The sequence below is a fragment of the Boleophthalmus pectinirostris genome, unplaced genomic scaffold, assembly GCF_026225935.1.
Source record: "Boleophthalmus pectinirostris isolate CB_2022bp ecotype Guang Dong unplaced genomic scaffold, ASM2622593v1 HiC_scaffold_16, whole genome shotgun sequence".
Taxonomy (NCBI): domain Eukaryota; kingdom Metazoa; phylum Chordata; class Actinopteri; order Gobiiformes; family Gobiidae; genus Boleophthalmus; species Boleophthalmus pectinirostris.
Genome location: NW_026571095.1, coordinates 22,193,669 through 22,208,295, shown reverse-complemented (window position 1 = coordinate 22,208,295; position 14,627 = coordinate 22,193,669).

Sequence of the window (14,627 nt, the reverse complement as noted above, 5' to 3'; positions counted from 1 at the left end):
GCAAATGTGTTGGTCACACAGTTTGACTATTGATACTTTACAGTAACATTATGCTGGGGGTGATCTAAATGTATCTCTGGTGGAATGTTCAGCAGTTACTATAGTGACAAAATGCAAATGAAAACTGCCCAAAAAGTTTTAAGAAAAAATACTATACAAAATGGATGGGACGGTTCGGAATTTTGGATATAGGACTTCATTTCCTAGTTTGCCAATGTTGGAGACGTGTGGAGACACTTTTTAAAATATTCTATTCAGTCCTTGTATTTGCAGAGGTCGCTGGTGCTAAGCTAGTGCATGTCAATGGTCATAGTTAGCCTGCCACTAAAAACAGTCTTACCCACTCCACAAAACACCCGAAGCGAAGCTATTATTACGCCAGACTATCAATGTAAATGTCTGTGTTGACAGAATAATGTTTGAAATAAAATAAAGCTTGAATCATCTCATATTGAGGGACTATTTTCTCATATATCAGTCCACCACTGCCAAGCTTTCTATCAGGAAGTACAACTCACTGCTGCTGGTCAGACATAAATCATTCAAATGCAAGGTTGGTTTTACTTCTAAAATTATTCTATCAACACAGACATTTAGATCGATAGTCTAGTGTGAGAATTGTTTTGCTTCAGGTACTTTGTGGAGTTAGTAAGATTGTTTTTAGTGGCAGGCTAACTATGGCCATTGACATGCATTAGCACCAGTGACCTCTGCAAATACAAGGACTGGATGGAATATTTAAAAACACACATGTATCCAACACTCTGGCTCACTAGGAAATTCCGAATTGTCCCTTTAAAGAGTACATTTTCAGGAGCCTGTGTTTACAAGTGTTAAAATATACCTCAGAGTAAAGTCTAATAGAACGTCTGACTGAGTAGTGCCCCCAGTTAGCATCACACCCCAGGGAATGTTGGGGTCAGCCCAATTTTCCTCGATACCATTGTTCACCAATTCTTTGGTGCAGGGACCAGGGGACACTGGGACTTTTTTAAACGACACTGATATTTTTAGCAATCAACATTTTGCATTTGAATAGACATGTTTAATGCTAAATTGTGGAACATTCAGGCAAAAAAATAAAATAAAAAATAATAATAATAATAATAATAATAATAATAATAATAAATAATAATATCATCCCCATGGAGACGAGCCATCATTAGCCATCAGAAAAGCTACGTAGTGAACATTTGTGTAACTTTGGTCTCCATGAAGATAGAAAAGTTTAATTCCATATTGTGAAACATACTCGACAAAGCAATAACATCTTAAATGTGACAAGCATTTGATGGACCCTCCACAAGAAAAGTTATACAATACATCTTTAACAGTTAATAATAGATCAAAACTCTTCTGTAAAGTAAACTATTTAAACTAATTAGTCAGTTAATACCACAGACTGTATCAGGAAGTGAGTGTGAGATCACCCATAGCGTTCGGCGCCACTCAAATGTAGCTTGTGATTTGATCAACAAAATAGTGGAAAAAAACCCCACCAGGGTCATGTAGAGTGGGATAATATGAACATTTTAAGACTAAAATGATGAGTCTCAAGGCCGCCCGCTACAAAGAGAGGGACGATAATATCCCAATGCAAGTCAAAGGGAGCCAAGGTCAGTAGGAGCTGGAAGTGCCCACTCGTGAACTTCCTATTTGGAAAGAGGCGGCGAGCGCATTAGCTATGTCTATTTATATATACAGTGTATGGTTAACACCTATCTTGATCCTTCAAAGCGGTAATATTTACGCTTTAATATTTCTGTTAATTCTCGATGCACATTTTAATGAAATCAGCTTGTATCATTACTACACCCAGTCCTACTATTAGTACACCCAATCCTTTTCCACAAACACACAAGCACTATAACATATCGTACAGTGGGACATGGGGACCCATCTGTCTACATTTAAAGCCTGTCTTAAGCAGTGATAGTGTCTGGGAGGGCAGTGTCTGTATTAAGGTTATGGTGAAGGCCTGGCTCCCCGGGGACCAGGCGCTAAAAGGGAAGAACAGCTCCTCTGTCTGGGAGAGAGGTGAGGAGAGTCCCCTGTGTGAACCGCCAGGGCTTTCCCTGCTCTGCTTTTGACCTCACAGAACAGGGGTCTAAACAAGCTCACAGAAGTCACATCTTTAGGTGAACGTACATCCATATTCCAATGGAGTGAAAAAGTAGTTCTAATGTGATATTTTAAGGGGAACATTTTTATGTAAACTCAACTTTTATAAGATGTAAGGTAAGATAGGGCCTATATTACTCTATTTTTAATCTGCTGTATGTTATAATGTTGTTTCCTCATCTCAAGCATACCTTTTTTACCACTTTGTACCACCTGGTGATGTCACCTTCATTGGAATCATTTGGATAATTTCAGCTCTGGAATCAAAAATCTCTTCTGAACAAAAGGTAAAAGACGTTAACTTCTCACTTCATGACACCACAAGAGAAGGACTCAGCTTTAATATACAGGGTTTGTGTGTTCAACATATGTGAATGAAACAAAACACACCTTCTACAGTAGTATGTTTTTGCTGAGGAAACGACAATATAACGTAGATCTGAAAAAAACATAAGATGGGCCCTTTAAAGTGAAATGTTCACTTCTAAACTGTATATATGGTGTTTTAATAGCATTATCTACAGTCCCTAATCTTTTTTTTTTTTTTTTTTTCTTTGGCAATTTTAGTGTGAACTAGGTACATTTACAGCTTTCTGGTTAAAAACACCTACATCTAAGTTTGTGCTGCCTTCAATGGCCTCTGTAGTAGTGTACTGTCCAGTAGTTGGTGACATCACACAAGACTGTGTTACCCCCATCTCAAAAGACCGCAACAAAGAAGGGAGGACATGACAACGGTGACGGTTTAAGCTCTCTGCTGGAGCATTTACTAATAAGTTACAATAAATATGTGCGAATATTGCTAAAGTGCGTTGTGGTCATCGGCTAAGGGTGTGGCCAGGTAGAGTCAGGCCAAAGGAGCAGCCATGGGTGTAGGAGGTGGGTCCCTTTTATAGGCGGATGATGCGCTGGTCCCTAGTGCATCTGGGTCACCTCAAAGCAGAACAGTAACTAATAGAAACAAGGCACAATGGGGCCGTAACAACTGCTCTGATCACAGCCAGTTTTTTTCTGATTACAAACGCCTGGCTGCAGGGTTCCCTCATCTTTAGTTCACTAAAAGTTATATTGTGTTTAGTGATTTTGTATTATACGTAATAAGGATTGAGTGCTCGGAAAATGCCTGGGCTTACCATCCCCTATCTTCGTCCACTTAGCTGGATGCAGGCGTAAACATGTTTCAACATTCGCTGCTTGCTACAGTGAAATTCCACTATGAGGACCTGTCTTCTATCAGTATAGAAAAACTATTCAAAAAACGTTCAGCTGAGTGCAATTTTTTACTTCAAATTACTTCAAACATGTTCAAATTAGTATCAAGCTTAGTATTGATTAGCAACTGGAAGTCTATTCCCATTTTTACAACCCTAATAAAAACTATTTACAGCTATTCCACATCACTACAGACTTATCACCGATTTTAATATGAAGAAAATGTTTGTGTTCATGCCCATCAAGCGAAACTGCAACTCCCCACCTTGACGTTTTAATCATATGATGACATCTTGTATTGTTTTTCCACAGTGCCCCCCGGTGAACTGGAGCTGAATAACCTGTTGATGAAGGCGTTTCATTTTGTCCTTGAAGGTTATTCTGTGCCGCTGTCAGTGGAGTTCTGTGTGCATGGCTCATATAGTGAATGGGTTTGATTCGTGAAGGAAAAAATCACCAGGGAGAAAGTTATATATGTGTTTAGACTGAGAGCAGCCAGCGCCCCAGGTCTATGTGCTAAATCTCATCCACAGGGAGCAACACGCGAAGCCCTCACCTCCCGACTTGGTTATTAGCAGATGGAAAAGTTCTATTTTTCTTTCAGTACTTCTTTAGCCTATTCGCATTCTTGATCTTTTGCTGAAGTTGAGTTTTTTTGCATGTTTGTTGCAAAAAAAAACTAAGCAAAAAAAAAAGATTTATGTTATCAGGCAGATATAATTTCGTTTTATGTGAGTTTGCATAGAAGCATAAGGATGCTAACTCTGATCACAAAGGAGTAGTAAACAACAAACAACAAAGTATTAATTTTTAAGACTTGGATCTCCCAGACTGGAAGTGTATAAAGTCTGAAAATTTACTGCAAATTACTATAACTAATAATAACATTTGGGAGCCAAGATATTATAAGATGGGGTAAAACTTGTTGAAGAAGCTGTTTTGAGTGCTTAAAGGTGCACAATGTCACTTTTATAGAGGAGGGTACCACCTTGTCTCCATGATGATCTTATTGCTTTGCTCACAAGACCAAGTCAAAGGTCAGATCTGTGCATTGTGTGCTCTCCTGAGAAAGTGATCAGCTACAACCTCCCATCTCTCCAGGACCTGTACGTGTCCAGGACTCAGGGGCGAGCAGGATCACAGCTGACCCTTCTCACCTTGGACACGGACTATTTGAGCCCCTCCCCTGGGGCAAGACACTACATAACCTTTCGCAACAAGAACAGTTTTTTTCTCCTCTGTCACTGGACCCATGAACGCTCTATAACACCTGTCACGTTATAACACCAGTTACTGTCACTTTAAAGGTCATATATTATGCAAAATTGGCTCTTGTCAGCTTTAAGTCATGTTATAATGTTGTTACCACATCAAAAACATACCTGGAGTGTGTTTTGTTTCATTCAAACATGTCTAACTAATCTTTTATTTATTATTACTCTGTTTACATCTTCAAAGGTCAAAATGCTCTGTTCAGACTTGTGGTGTCATGACGCGTTTCAACTTAAGATTTCACCTTTACTTTAATAGAGATGAGCAATACCAAGGCTGAAATTATCCAGATGATTCTGGCAAAGGTGCATGGAGTTTAAAAACACAGTGAAGCACTTCCTTTATTACCACATGGCATCACAGTGGAACAGAGGCTACGTTCAGACTGCAAAGCTTAATGCTCAATTTGGATTATTTTGTGAAATCTGACTTTTTTATGAGGTCGTTCACATTTCCAACTAAATGAAACTTGTATGTGATCTCCTGTTAAACGCCCCCAAAGTGTTCCGCATGCCCACTGGAGAACACGACAACGTCACACACAGTGAGCATGCTCAGTGTTGACGGAAGTTGCCGAAACAGGGACACTAGCACTGAGCACCTGGAGATTTTAAAGTTGCTGTCGTACCAGAGCCAGAACACGTACAGTTTATTTGTTTTAAGGAGGAGATTGAGAAGGAGAAGGATGAGGTTTTTGGCCTTGGCGTTTTGTGGCAGTAACGTCAGTAGAAAGGAACGCATGGGTGCAGAGTCACAGCCAAGAGTAGTGGGATTGATATGTGCTTCGCTGCTTCACTGACACGGAGTTCAGACACAATTTTCTTATGACGAGAAGAACGTTTGTGTACATTTGTGATGTGTAGGTGGGATGAATGTGACCTGGCTGTTCAGGCTGAAGTCACATGTCGGATATATATTGGACAAGATCAGATATGTATCGGTTTTAAGAGCACATATCTAAGTGTCCTGGGTCGCATTTGAAAAAATCAAATCTGTGTCATTCAGACTGTCATTAAAAGATCAGATACAGGTGACATAGGGGAGAAAAAAATCAGATTTGAGTCACTTCAGGCTGTAGTCTGGACATAGCCAGAGTGTTCTGTTTCAAAGTTGCACCATAACACCAAAGCAAGTTCTTCATTTGTGAATTCTGTTCACTGACAATGGCAGTAAACAGATTCTGATTCTCACTGTGAATACCTGTTTTTAAGCGTTAAAAACACCTGTAATTGAAAAAAATATAAGACTGAGAAATTTCATTCTAGGCAAAGCAATGACTGAAGAATGCAGAACAAAAATAAAACTGCCCTTTCTGAGCATTAAAATGATTCAATTTCTTCATGTTTGTAGCCTATATTTTCAATTAAATTATGTATCTTACCTCCTAGTGTTTGTGCTCCAGTAGAATGTACAGGAGCTGGGGTAGAGTAGAGATGTGACGGTGCACTGCAGAGGGAGAGTGACTCATAGTTGCGACGACAGGAGACAGGCGGCCATCTTGGATCTTGTGAAGCTCCAGTCTCTGTAGTGGGACAGAAGGAGCAGAGCACGTGCAGTCTGTGGTCCAGCCTGTGTAATCCTCCCTGCTCATCAGTAACACTAATCTAATGAAGATGATAATTCTGCTCTAATGCCAGTGCAAACAACACAAAGGCCATGAGACAGTGGAGAAGCAGCCTGGTTCATCCTTTTACTGCACTCATATGCTGCAGGAAGAAGGCCGCAATCTCTATACAGTTTTCAAGCTTGAGACTAAGGCTTGCCAAAAAATACTAGAAATAATGACTTGGAACCAATATTTCGTACATTTTCAAGTATTTTCGCCAAATTCATTTTATCATTTAAGTTTTAACAAAGAATAGTTTGTTATACTTGTATGAGTAAGTGATTGGTGATGGTCCCAGGACTGATGGCACAGATTGACTACCCCAGGGCAACTGTGTCTTCTTAGCTACCAAAACAAAATATGCAGTGAAGGAATAATGACTACAGTAGGTTTAGTATTAACTGTAATGAGCACTCACCATGTTACCTTTGATTGTTTTGAAAATGCTATACTCGCCTGAAAACAACATATTAACATGTTTTCTAAGCTTCACTTTCATTTTTGTCTCCCCTCCCTTTGCTCTCTTAGCACTCCCCCTTTAGAGCACTATTACAACACAACCGGTACGCTAAAAATCTGTATCTGCTAATGAATCAACTGCACATTGTTTTAATGACATAATTTTTTATTTACATTTTATTTAATTCTTGAATAATATGTAATAGGTGCACAAGAGAAGATTTTGTGCTTTTATTTTGGTAGTCAACAGGTAGGAACTGTTGTTGTTTTGTTTGGTTCTGTTGGACCCCTTGTTAGAGAAGCACGCCTGGTTGAGAAGCAGTAGTGAGGCGTGTCGGCAAACCAAGCCAATTACAGTGAAAAATAAAGTGAATAAACTTGTGTTTTGTGTAAGTATGGGTCGGCCAGCGAGGTATGTTTTTTGTGTGTGTAATTGTTCATGTCCTTATTTTGTGTCTTTTATATTATACTTTTCTAATTATAATTTATGTCAATTATTTTAGTTTGACAGTGGTGTTGGTGATGTTCCTGGCATCCGAGGTATCCTTTAAGTCTCAAGATTGTACAAGCCACAATAAAGATTAATCAAGCCATCCATAAAAAGTGGTGTGATGCATTGCATCAGGTTTGTCAAGTTGTTGTGAACAGTTTGCATCATGTTTTTGTTTATTTATGGAAAACTGTCATGTAACATGGATGACATAGGTTTGTGGGCTGAGTATTGCACAGAAACTTAAAGCTAACCATAAAGCGGGTTCTAATAGGACCTGGGAGAGATCACTAAATTACTCAAACATGCATGGTTGACATTAGAGGTCTATGCGGGACAGAATTTTCAGTCCCAGTTCTGCTCCTGTCCACGCCTGCAAAGACTTGTAATTTTCATTCCCGCTCCCACCTGCTTCTGTGATATTTTGTCTCGCTCTTGCCCACGAATCCCGGGGCAGGATGGGGACGTTCGCTTTCTTAAGCTCAATCAAACACAGAGAAGTGGAAAGGAATTGTCTAAAATGTGTGCGAGATTACACCACATCCACAAGTTTAGGCTGCTTAAAATGTTTTTATTAATGCCAAATAAAATATCCAGCATAGATGATGTATGATAGGTTTACATGAATCATTTATATTTTGCTTTACACTCATATTTAGTTTGCCGGACTGCAGTTTATCATCCGACTCGCCCGCTCCCACATTGTGCAGTCCTGCTCCCGCCCGTACCCGCAATGAGCTTTCAAAATGTGTCCCGCGCCGCACAATTTTGCCTCAGTTGCAGGGCTCTAGATGACATCTAAAACCTCTTCAGGCATGATTTTGATGGCAGAACAACAATTTAACATGATAGAAAGGTAAAAAATAAAAAGATCATAATACCCTCTGGACCTACTTCTGGACGTTTTAATCATAAAGTGATATCTTGTTTGTTTTTTCCACAATCTCCTCCCACAACAAAATGAAGAAGATTTCTGTGTTGTAAGGTATTATAAAACTCTTGAATTGTAGAAGTCTAATCAATGACAGGTCTAATATATCTGTCAGTTTGAGTTAGCATTTGAGTATCCTGGGGAGAGCAGCTATCGTCACAGCAGCACAGACGGAAGTGTGGACTTCAAAGCCTTGCACTTTCCCAGGAAACACTAGCATCAAACACAGCATAATGCAACCTCATCTATGGCTGTGGGGACCAATCTGAGGCAAAGACATGACAGGTGGCATACAAACTCCACTTGCTTTTTGTTTAAGTATTTTAGTGCACAATGAGAAGAGAAGAGGAGATGGAGGGTTTGGGAGACAGCGGTGAGACAATATCGATATGCATGTGTGGCCTGGCTCTAGCACAGGGACATGAAAAGGTCAGAGGAGTGAGAGCAATACTGATGGCCGATCGATAAAACCAAACAGAATCATGCTTAATATTCGCAGGGCTTCCTCCACAAAATGCTCACAAAAATTGGGAGGACTAAAGCTAAAGTGATGAGAAAGAAGCGAAGTTGAAGTTGGTACTGGGAGTTACAGATATACGCAAATGTTTATAGTTCTTTATAAACCCATTTGAAATTATATCAAGAATTCCCACAACGCAATCTTACTTCAACAAACTTAACACATAACATAGATCACCATGTTACCTTTTATTGTTTTGAAAATGCTATATTTGCCGAAAACAACTTATTAACGCTTTCATTTTTGGAGTCCTGAATGTCCCTTCCCTTGCTCTCTGCTCTAAATCACTCCCTTTTCAGAGCGCTATCACAGCACAATCAGTGTGCATCCCACTAATGAAACTACTGCACATCGCATCAGGTTTGTCAAGTTGTTGTGTGCAGTTTTGTATCATGCCTTTGTATATTTATGGAGAATTGTTGTGTGGGAGCATGAGTGACGTAGGTTTGTGTGCTGAGAATTGGACAGGATATTACAGCTAACCATGAGGAAGGTTCGAATGTGGCCCAGGGGAGTTCGCTAAATTACTCAAACATGCATGGATGACACCTTAGGCCCCATCCACACTAGTACGTATTCGAGTCGTTTTCGTTGCAGATGCAGTGTTCGTCCACACTTATCGACTCCAAAGACGGAACAATCTGTTGCCACCAGCTCCCACAAATTCATCTGAGTACGGCTCTGATCCGGCACTGTGTGGACGCCTAAAAACGTTGATACGCTGACATAGGAGCTCTAGTTGCGTCCTTACTGGACCACGTCATGACCACTTGCGCCTTCCTGATTCGCTGGGTTCGTGACATCAGTCATGTGACGCTATTGCAGAAAACTATTTAAACAAACCATAGCCAAACAGGAAACAGTGTAGCTAGAACTACTTACTACTTTCACACTTGCCATCTTCCTCGGCTCGAAATCGGCTGCTGCAACTTCAGAGACGGTGCTCCACTTCCTTGTTTTTACCACCCATGTGATGTTGTGACAACGTGACGCCAGCCTAGTCATGTGACTAGTGTTTCAGGCAGTTTTGTGTTACGGAAGGCTTTGACTGCTGCCACAGAAACAACGCGTCTGGACTCAAACCGTTTCCGGTACAGTGATACAATGATACAGTGATACAGTGATGTGGTGATTCGTTTCAGTGTAAACGTAACCTAAAACCTCTTCAGACGTGTTTTTGATGAGGGAACAATATTATAACATGGTATGAAGAGTCCATCACCTGCTTGTCTCCATGCAGATGTTATTTCTTTGCCAATGTTCCACTCTATGGCATTAAGCTAATTCTATCTTGCATTTAATCTGTTGTTATTCTATTGTGCTGGGAAAATGCCTTGCAAAACGAGCATTCTCACTATGATTAGAGCCTTGTGGCATTCAAAAGCTTGATAACAGCAAAGCAATGACATCTCCATGGAGACAAGTTGGAGTTGGAAGCCCTCACCTGAAAAGTTACTCAGCGTATCTTTAATTTCTGTGATTTTTTGCAGAAATGTATTGCAATTTGGAAAAAATCTCTGCTGATTTATGTTGATTAGAATGAAAAAAGTGTGTCTTGCTTATGGGTACAATAACAGCATATCTGAGGCACGGTTGGATCCGGCTGCTCTCTGGTTGATGGGACAGTGTATTGCCCGTCACTCCTTTATCTAAAAAAACAGACTTGTGTTTATCATTCATCACATTCAGTATTTTTACTCTATGCTACATTTGGCTCCAAATGTGATCTAGCCAAACTAATTTGTTACCCGTAATTTGCACCAAATGTTGCGTACAGACTGGATCATTTTGAGTCAGTGGAAAGCCCCCAGTAAAACATCAACAGTGCAATATGTAAAAATGTGACAAGCAACAGTGCAATATGTAAGAATGTGACAAAGCAATGATTCACAGAGCCACTCAAACATGTGGGACTCCAAAGGATTATGGGGAGGTAGAACATTTGTATTAGCTGCTGTCTGTTGTCGTGTGTTTAGTATTCAGCGTGGTTGTGTTCAGAGAGGGAGAGCATGGACCTAGGAACTGACCCCTTGTTTTTCTCAGTGTTAAAAGTCATGTATTAGAACAGTTTTCAACCCTTTTGTTTACTAATGGAATCTTTCGGAGGCCTCTGGACACTTTGTTAGTGACCACCCCTGTTATGCACGTAGGCTGGGTCCAAGTTTGACCACTGAAACCCCCACAAGAAATCTCTAGAATCCAATTGAAAAGATTCAGTGGAGTTAGAAAGAGTATTATTGAGTTACAGTCCTCCCTCGCTATAACGTGGTTCACCTTTCGCGGCTTTGCTGTTTCACAGATTTTTTTTGTGCAATTTTACCTATTTTTCCCCTGCGTCCTGATTGGCTAAGGGACTGTAGACCATTGTCAATCACATTGTCAATCAATCTCCTCTGTGCCGTGTCTCCTGTACAGCACAGAATGCATTCAGTTTGCCAAATTTACATAAATGTTCGATCTCTAGCAGTGTGATTCTGAAGTGCTGTATGTTTGCAAGTTTTCTCCCCGACAAAACCCACAATGTCGACGAAACATTTTGCACCAACAAAGGCCCCTGCGGTCGAACCCAAAAGGCAGAGGAAGACGCAACCATTGCATAAAAAGTTGGACTTCTGGACATGTTGAAGAAAGGTAAAAGTTACGTGGCTGTAGGGCACATTACGGAATAAATTAATCTTCAGTTTGTTACATAAAGAAGGAGGAAAATAACATAAGGACAACAGCAGCAATAAGTTTTAAGAAGAATGCAAAAAAGGTTATAACTGTCCTGTCTGAGAAAAGTGTATAAAGTGTGTGGTGAGAAGTTTTACAGCCTTAAAACAGATATAATAATTGTAAAAAATAAACCTGACTACTTCGCGGATTTCACCTATTGCGGGTTATTTTTAGAACGTAAATGAGTGACCACTCTAAAAGAATCTATCATGGGTGATCTGCTACCTTCTTGTCCCCATGGAGATTATAAGACTAGAATGTTCCACAGCATGGCATTAAACTGCAGACCTGTAACTTGACTTAGTGGCATCATCTGTCTGTTTTACTGTATTTATAGCTATAATATAATGCCCTACTGTGAGACTTTCCAGATAAAGCATTAACATTTCCATGGAAACAAACAGGTAAGCAGCAGCAAAGTTACGTAGAGCACCTTTTAAGTGTGATTTAATATTTGCACACGATTTGTAAATAAAGTTCCTCAGATTTGTTGTACGCTATAACACTCCTCTGCTTTTTACTGTACATTTATTTCTTTATTCCTGGTGATAAATATAAATGAAACGGCTTCTCCGAAATAAGAAAAGGTCACAAGTATCGCTAATACATGCAGCTAAATCAGATTTCAAAATTAAGAAAACATTTGTTACTTTCAATTTCTTATTAGCTCTGTTTCTGGTGAGTGCTCTGCCTCAAATCTCCAAATCTAATTAAGTACCCAATTAATCACTCACACCGTACGGCTGGCTGCATCTTGTTACTTTAATATTATAACCTAAAAATGATTGGTCCTTGGTTAAAGTGATTGGTCCTTGGTTAATTATCAGGTGTTTTTCTTTTCTTTTTTTTTTTTTTTTTTTTTTGGCTCAGGTGTACTGCAGTGGTGAGGTATTATTTTGGCTGACCTTGCACTGACCGGTCTAAACTAGATTCTGTGATCCCAGATAGTCCAGTTTGGCACCCAAAGACCTGATTTAGTCCAGGACACAAGCAGAGACTGTGGAACACTAAGGCCAAATGACCCAAAGGAAGAGACACTACCGGATTTAAAGAGATGGGTTACAATTCTGGTCCTCGAATGTTGAAATAGACCAGTGAGATAATTATTTGCTCTGTAAATTTCAGTATGTTCAGACTAGGTTGGAAGTAGAGGTGATTCATGAGTTAACCAAACTAAAGTTCACTGTAATTTTCACAGAGAAGGCTCTGGTGTAATACCAAAAGGTTAGACCATGTCTCTGAAAATGTCTTATCTGAAGCATTTGGCAAAGATTTATAGGTAAAATTAATTAACGATAAATCCGTATTTGTGCAGACTTTTCAAATGAAAACAAAAACGATATATCTATACCATTTAGACATATCAGTTTTGTATATATTTTATGAAGGACTGTGTTTTGTTCATACTGCAATTTAAAGATGCGTTTTTAATCTTATTTCTTCACCTGAAAATGTTCTACAGTATGGCATTAAACTTGTTGGAGTAGGTGACACAGAATTAAACTGCCTGTAAATGAATAAATACTACATAGTTAAATTTAATGCAACACTGTCAAAGCAATAACATCCATTCATGAACCAGAAAAGTTGCACAGTACAACTTTAAAGGTCCTATCTTACTATGTTCTTACCGCCTAAAAAAACATTCACCAGCGACGGTTTGCAAGAACCCCGGAAGTTGTAGACCGGGCACCAGACAATTGCTCTTCTTCCTATGGGATTTTGGGAAAAGCACATTACATACGTCATGACCAAATTGCAGTGATTGGTTAAATTTTAAAAAAAGCACCCACCTACCACTGAGCGAACAAATCCTTATGCTGCGAGGTCAGAAGGTTTCTGGCTGATGAATCAGGTTATTTGTCTACACCTCCAAAGCTCAAAATGCTCTGTTCAAACTTGTGATGTCATGAAGCTGTAGTTTTCAAGTTAACAGCTCCTTTTACCTTTAGTTCAGTGAAGATTGCCTGAAATTATACAAATGATTCTAATGAAGGTGTATGGACTGTAAAAACAGACACTGTGTTCTACCTTGTGTGCCTAAACTCCATGCATGTTCATTCGAAATTATTGATTTCAGCCCTGGAATTGCCAATCTCTACTGAACTAAAGGTAAAAAGTAGCTGTTAACTTGAAAATTACCACTATATGACATCACAAGGTGGAACATAGCATTTTGAGCTTTGTAGACAGACTAATAACACAGAGTTACTTAAACATGTGCGAATGAAACAAAAGACAACTGTGAGGTTACAACATTATAACATGGCTTAAAACTCACAAGAATCCATTTTGTGTAATATAACACCTAGTACTTGGCCACACTGCATGTATCAGCGTTAACATCTGTAACCTCACGAAACCAAAGCCCAAATACGCTGTGCTAATGATTAAAGCTTAAATACAGCAATAGATGCATAATTTATTTATTAATTTCTTTAATTTTGATGGGGATACGTGTCAAAAAAATAGGATAGATTTTATTTTCTGTCCTCATTCACTTTTAATACATTCTAAAATATAGGTGTCCAAAAGTTGCAGTTTTTACACTTGCATAGGGCGAAATATGCGTTCAGTGTGACCAGGCCCTTAGTCTTCCTATCCTGTTTTCACTCACTTTCCAAGAAATTATGAGTATATTGACCCAGTCTTTATAAATCCATATCTTCATTCTTCACTAAATCTTCTTTAACCCACCTGTTGATCATTTAATCACCTTCACATGAGAAAGCCAACTCCTCCTTGCCCTTGAAACCAATATAACCCGCCTATCTAATCCTATATACGTCCAAACCTACGTCTTCCTCTCCTCTTCATCTAGTGACGAAGCTTGCGTTAGTCACCTGCAACCAGAGCCTATAGATTAATCTTGCTTAGAAACGTAGCAGCATACGACAGGCAAGATTGAGAAAAATGTAAAGGCCAACATCCTTCGCCCTTATTTGGTTGTGTACACGCGCGCTTCCCCCGTGTTAGCAGATAGCATGATTTATGTGGGTATTTGCAAACATAATTGACCAGTGGACATTTATTGCTTGCGTGTGAGCCTGTGAGCTGAGTTGAAATATGCAGCTTGTCCAAGGGAGAGCGCTAAGAGAAACTCGGACCAATTAAATAGCCATGTCTTTGCCTCATTAGTCTGTGTAAATGAAGGTGTATATGACTTCTTCAGGTTGGAGACTACATGGGGAGGCGAGGGAGGAAGAACAAAGACCGCGCTAACAAAAGGGTGGATGTTATAGGGGTTTGCATAATATTGATCAGAAAGCAGTAAGGGTCTCGTAAGTGGAGTAGTTAAAAT